This window comes from Boleophthalmus pectinirostris, unplaced genomic scaffold (assembly GCF_026225935.1).
Source record: "Boleophthalmus pectinirostris isolate CB_2022bp ecotype Guang Dong unplaced genomic scaffold, ASM2622593v1 HiC_scaffold_16, whole genome shotgun sequence".
Lineage (NCBI taxonomy): Eukaryota > Metazoa > Chordata > Actinopteri > Gobiiformes > Gobiidae > Boleophthalmus > Boleophthalmus pectinirostris.
In genome coordinates this window covers 7,627,774-7,634,993 of record NW_026571095.1, presented here as the reverse complement: position 1 = coordinate 7,634,993, position 7,220 = coordinate 7,627,774, and the positions used below count along the sequence as shown (strand labels likewise).

The 7,220-nt window shown below is 37.1% G+C and overlaps 1 pseudogene; it reads left to right on the top strand.

Annotated features, from left to right (window-relative positions):
• Positions 1 to 1,538: 1,538 nt before the first annotated feature.
• Positions 1,539 to 7,220, top strand: part of LOC110157818 (zinc finger protein GLIS3-like) — a 54,871-nt pseudogene continuing 49,189 nt past the window's right edge.

Genomic DNA, 7,220 nt, shown 5'->3' with positions numbered 1-7,220 from the left:
TTTAACCAACACAAACTTTAAAAAGTAGTGAAAGAGTGATTGGTCAATAACAGACAAGATTAACACATGTGGTACTCAGTTACATTTACTTAAGTAACTGTTTAAAGACAATGTATTTTTCAAAGTACTTTTCTAGCAGTATACTTTTACTCCTAGTAATATTTTCCTAGTATTTTTTTTAAATTATTATTATTGAAGTAACAGTACTCTTACTTGAGTCAAAGCTTTGGTTCCTCTTCCCATCGTGAGTAATTCCAAAGTGAAAGCTTTATGTGGCAATATGAAACGATTTGAACATTTGTGTTTCTTACAGCTCCTTCAGATATGATTGACTTTGTCTCCTTTTTATGTCTACGCTTTGAAAATACTGGAATTTGTTCATTATTCACTGTTTTGTCTTTCCAATTACATTAACTTCAAATTATAAATCAGATGTTTTGTTTCTACAGTTACTCTTTAAGTTGATAATATATTATAAACCAATTTGTAATGTGTATGTTTTTTTTTTGTTTGTTTGTTTGTTTTTTCCGTCTAATTTATCTAATATCAAATGAAATAAAATAGATCAAATCAAATAAAAAAGATACACTATAATGTACTTAACTTTAACTACTGAATACTACTACTGAGGAAATATTGTAAATTGTATTGGTAGAATTAACTATGCTTGAACACTGAATGTTTTTTTTTTATTTACTTTTTTATTTAAATTTTTTTTACAATTTTGCTCTCTTTAAAAAGTTACTCTTACTTGAGAAGTACTTGTCCATTTTTTTTTTCTTCTTTACAAATTTCTTCCACTAGTACTTTGTACTTCTACTTTCAAGATTCAGAATTCATGAATTTATTGTCATGGTCACAACAAGTAACAGCGGAATTTCATTTAAACAGTAGCTTGGCCAGTGCAAAAAGTGTCAGAGCAATGTTTTTCTTTTTTGTTTTTCAAGAATATTATTTTGAAGTAACTTTACTCTTACTTGAATATAATTTTTACATACCCCGGCAGATTAACCAATAACAATTCTATTTTAAAATCTCCAGAGGGAAATTTCCTAGATTACAATGAAGATTCCCAAAAGTTTCAAAGCAATCCAAACTTTTCCTCATGTTTCTAATCAAATATCTGTTTTCTTCTGTCCACAGAGCTGGAGGGACTGAGCAGTAGCAGTTTCTATTGAGCAATGGACATACTCACAACGCCAACTTCTACTCAATGACTATTTCAACGGAAAATGTCGTAACTCTTTGGACATCTTTTCATCCACTGGTCTCTTAAATCCTTCCAAGAACCATGTGGCCCCCAGACCTTTGCCCACCCGATGCCCAGCTGACCCTGCCTGCATTCGGGACAGTTTTCGAGGATTCCCCGCTCTCTTCTGGAGACTTCTACCAACCATCTGGAGCTCTGGACATGTGCCGATTTCCAAAAGCTTCATTGTCATTGGAGCGTGAATTGAACTCTTTGCTAAGTTTCAAAACAGGTTACTCAGAAAAGACCAAAACGGACTTCGCTATTCCAGTTAATGGTACTCCTAGTTTGGACTGCGCAGTTCAAAATGTTAATACGCCAATGTCGACTTTTAATTTACCGGTTTCAAGTGATAAACCTTTGCACCAATTCACAATAAAGCAAGAGCCAACTGATGATACATTTCAGTGTAAAGCAGAGCCATTTCAAGTGAATCCTTACACCCACTGTGGTAATACAAGTAGTCCAAACTCAATACACTCACCTGTTTCTCAAAGTCTGGACAGCGCGTTGGAGTACCAGTGTCATTGGATGGATTGCAGCACCGCCTACAGCAGCCAGGAGGAGCTGGTGAGGCACATTGAGAAGATGCACATAGACCAGAGGAAGGGGGAGGAGTTCACGTGTTTTTGGGCGGGCTGCGTTCGGCGACACAAACCGTTCAACGCGCTACAAACTCCTGATCCACATGAGGGTGCACTCCGGAGAGAAGCCCAACAAATGCATGGTGAGTTACGCTGATTTTATGTTCTTGAAGGTGCGCTGTGTTTTCTTTTCACTCCTTGTTATCGTTGCTGGGGCGCATCTCATTTCTCTTCCCTCACTTGCTTTTCCTTGATTCCTCTCCTCGATTCTACTGGAAATGAGTGAGGAAGTCCCACCTACAGAGGAGACACAAGTAGGAGAGAGGATCTAAACTTCTCAATTGCCACATTTATATGAGAGTAATAATTAATTCTGGATAAAATTTATTTAATTCTGAAAAAAAAAAAAAGGAATTCCACTTTAAAAGACCATGTAAACACTTATTTACACTGATTATTCGGAATTAAACTTAATTTCGAAGTAAGTTGGTGGTTTATTCAGATTTTAAAGCTAAATTAAATTTATTCCACAATCATGTAAACGTTTATTCTACTTAAAAATAATTGTGGTCGTTCAGTGCATGCTCGTTGGGTCGCCCTTCTGACGTGATTCAGATGATCCGGCTCCACCAGTCCTGGCTTGGAACTTTTGTCCACGTCTCTTTGGATTTGTGAGCGGGATGCGGGAGTGGGCTGAGGTAGAGCAGCCGTTGACTCAGTTTGTCTTCTTCCTCTGTTGACAGACGTAAATCCTGATGAGAGAATTCTCCAGCTGCTGCTTCATTATCATTGAAACAACTGTGAAAAAAAGTTTGGATCATGTTTGTGTCTGTGGTGTAACGACAAACCAAGATGACAAAAAAGCCGGTGTGTGTTTTCTTCTGGTCATCGTCAATACGTTGGTGTCTCTGTCCAATCAGGACTCTTCCCCATCCCCAGACACTGAGTGGAATTAAATAAAGGCGATTTAACGTGTTTTCCATGTAACTCTCAATTCTGAATTATTATTTCCCTGTAAACTCAAACGAGAATATTTTAATTCTGAACTATTTAATTCAGAACAGTTAATTAGGAATTTAAAAACATCATGTAAATGTGGCCACTGAGACCAATAATTTGATTCTTTTATCTGGTGTCTGCCTTCTGATGCCTCCCTCAGGTTTACTCCTTTTTTCTGCGGTTTTCTTCGGGGACACCATTCATATGACACATTTCACTTGACAGCTGAAAAATGGAGGGTCGAGGAGAAGAATCAAGGAGAAGGAAGCAAGGAAAGAGAATTGAGATGCAGCCTGGAATGTTCCGCAGTATGGCATTAAAGCAGACCTATTTTTAGAGCTTTTAACCATGTTATAGGTTTCTCTTCTCATTTACTCTCTAGGAGTTGTATTTGGGTGATTCATGCATGTTTGAGTGACCTTTATTCTCCTGCATTTAAGACGTCATTGCTCCGATCCACCCCTATTTTCACCACTCACACACCCGGTACACACCCACTGCTCTGCACTTACTTCATTCTCTAATTGTATTTTCTTAATCCGTGATACACGTAGGATTTGACAGTGTTGCGTAGTAATTTTGGCTCAAATGAAAAAAATCTAGCGTGATGTGCAGCTCTCCATCAGAGGAGCCAAGAGCTGCATCGCTCTTTGTCGTGATGACGTTTACGATAACGTCAGCTCCCATTGGGCACCACAGTTTTGTTTCTTTTATTAAGTTGTTGTAGATGAATATTGCGGATCCAGGTAACCTAAAATAACCTGACATAACAGTTGGAAATGTAAATCTAGTAAATTAAGAAAATTACCAGCTCTTAAGCAGAGGTTTCTAAATTACATTTAGTTGATTTACATTTACTTAACTTTTTAAAGTAATTGTACTTGAGTTACTATACTTGAGTAATGTTATTTATTGAAGTAACAGAACTCTACCCACTGTGAATAAGTCTAAAGTAACAAAAGCTTTATGTTGACAATATGAAATGATTTGAACATTTGTATTTCTTGCACACTTTCTTCAGATATGATTTAGATTAACTCATTTGCTAAAACCTTTTTACTAAAGAGTTATTTTCCTGGACCATTATTTCTACTCTAGCAATATGGTGTTGAAGAAATGTTACTTTTACTTGCGTAAAATTTTTGTCCACTCTACCACCACAGCTTTGGGTAAAAAAGTGAATAGAAAGTGAATATTTTTGTTAGTCTCAGCCATCATTTTATGTAGTTACAGTCTACAGTATTCTTTGTCATATCTGCATTAAAAACAGATGGAGCCATTAGAGATACACATTAATAATTCAGAAAATATGGAGCTTTTAAAAGAAACATGAATGAACACAAAAGGACTCCATTTTAAGACAAAGACCCCCATTATCAATGTACTGTTCAAATGTACTTAAATGGTTCTGGAGACTGTTTAAACATATTTGTTTTATTATCGCTCATGTTATTTATTTAAGTTTTCAGGGCTTATCTTAAGTTGTTTGGAAAAGGTTATAGCTGGAGCTTATCCCAGTTGTTTTGGGGTTAAGTAAATAATGATCCATTGCAAAGCTAATATAAAGCTGGAAGGGGGAGGGGGGTGTAGGGTTCTACGTGTATGTCTATGGCGAAATGTTCAGCAGTTACAATGGTGACACAGTGATGCACATTAGCAAACACTGACAAAAAAGTTTAAAATCATCTGAAAACTTAAGAAAAAACACAAAATGTATTTAAACTGCACATTTTCAGGAGCATGTGGTCAGTCCGAGCGTTCATGGTCCTGTGAAAGAGTAAGTCTGGGTATCATTAAAAAGTTGCAGATACGATACATACCTCGATACATAAGCCACAATACGATACATACCTCCATATAGTGCACTTTTGGTTCGATACAATATATTTTAAATCTGTTCAATATGGCTCAATAAAAAATAATGGCTAAATCATGACTGCGATACTAAAAGTTTTTGTTAAACCACTTCTTGTGCAAAGAAACACACCCATTTTAATCATCAAAACAGTGAAGTGAAGTTTCTTCCTCTAAACAAACAACAAAACTGTAGTGCTTTAACAAAATAATTTTGTAAAATATACCAAAAAATACTCTTGCCAATATACTAATACAGCCACGATATTGATACTGTATCATTACATTAAACGATCCGATATATCAAGATTTTGATATTTTTGCACACCCCAATTTAAGAGTTTGATTTTCAACAAAAAAGGTGAAAGTGGCAAACTGTAACCATACCGGCTTGTGAAAGCCTAATCCCGTCAGATCTCAGAAGCTCAGCAAGGTTGGGCCTGGTTAGTATTTGGATGGAAGACCCCTGGGAAAATCAGGTGCCACAGGAGGGCGCCAGTGGCAAAAACTGTTGTTGTGTCATTAGGCAAGGCACATCACCCACATTGCCTAGTATGAAAGTGGAGTGTGTGTGAGTGATGGTGGTGGTCGCAGGGGCCGATGGCGCACAGTGTCAGCCTTGCTACTGTCAGCTTGCCCCAGGGCAGCTGTAGCTACAATAGTAACTTACCAGCACCAGGTATGGAGTGAATGAATAATGATCTGTAAAGCATCTTTAGGTTTCCTAGCACTATATAAAGCTGATGCATTATTAATATTATTATTAAACAGAAAAATGTTGTCTATCTTGGGACTGTAATGTTACTTGAGAGAGACTTCTATAACAGTACAAATCAGAGCTATTTCACTTCTATGGAGTATTACCTGTGAACACATAACAAATTTAGATCACCATGTTACCTTTCATGGTTTTGAAATACTATATTCACTGAAAACAACATATTCAAATGTTTGCTCTGTACGCTAAATCACTCCCCTTTCATAGCGCTATCACAATGAAACTACGACACATCGCATCAGGTTTGTAAAGCTGTAGTGTATTGTTTTGAATCCTGTTTTTGTATATTTATGGAGAATTGCCGTGTGGGAGCATGGGTGATGTAAACTTCCGGGTGGAGCATTGGACAGAATCTTACCGCTAACCGTAAGAAAGTTTCAAATTGGGCCCAGGAGAGATCACAAGATTACTCAAACATGCACGGATGACATCTAAAACCTCTTCAGTCATGTTTTTGATGAGTGAACAACATCATAACATGATAGAAAGCTCCAAAAAGTGAAGTTTTGCATAACACATTTCTTACATTACATTTCTTAACATCATTAGCCTATTCACTTGGCTGTGTCTGGGGCTTTCTTAATAGATTCCTTATGGGACGGTGCTGCTAATTCAAATTAATAAGACAAACTAAAACATTGTAAGATCATTAGTCAAACCTGAGTTACATTATGACAGACTATGACCTCACCGTGGAAACCTAAACTAAATACAGAGCATGAATAGAGCAGTGTTTTGAATGGACGGCTCTGTAGCAGCAGGTGGAGATCAGACTGTAAACATCACAAACAGATCATTTAAATATGTTTTTACTGGATCATTTATTTCACTGTCAACAAAATTAACTACAGGAAGAAACAGCGCAGTGAATAGATGATGCGCATTCAAAGCTTTATAAATATTGTGCAATGGCCAAATGAGTGGAGCTGATTTCTGACAAACATTTAAAGGGCCCATATTACGCTATTTTCTGATCTACGTCATAAAGTTGTTTCCTCATCACAAACATACCTGGAGTTGTGTTTTGTTTCATTCACAAACACACAAATAAACCCTGTATATTTAGACCGAGTTCTTAAATAGAAAACTGTTCTACCTTGTGATGTTATGTGGTAATACAGTAAGTGCTGCACTGTGTTTTAAACTCCACACACCCTCACTAGAACATGAAAACTAGCTATACTCACATTACATCGCAAACTAACAGCATTATAATATGGCTTGAAGCTCACAAAAGTACATTTTGTGTAATACAGGACCTCAAAATGAAAACGCGGTTGGTAAAATGGGATATAGCAGAGATTTTCAAATTGGGTGAATGTGAGCCTCCCCTTAGAGTAGGTAAAGACAGTCGAGCCCCCCTTCCCATACACACACCGACCTTTTGAAGTAAACATCTTTTGTGTTCCTGGCAATGATGAGTTTCAATAACAACTAATAATACATTTGTTAAATGTGTTATTTTCATATTTTATTTTAAAGTGCATTCTTAAACGATTTCTGCAACAGCAAATAATTTCCAACTCCATGTAGACCGAATTGAGGCTACTTTTAGCATCACTGAAAATCTGTACGTTACCAGAAATAAACCAGGACTAAACCAAGACTAAATCAGGACTAATCTTGGACTTGAACGAGAGAGAGGGAGAACCCTCGCTTTATTGGGCGATGGCTGCGCTTAACTCTGTGGGGCTTGGAGCTCTGTGCCGGTTCTTTCGCTCGCGGTCACCCGACAGTCTACGCGGGTGTACCTCCG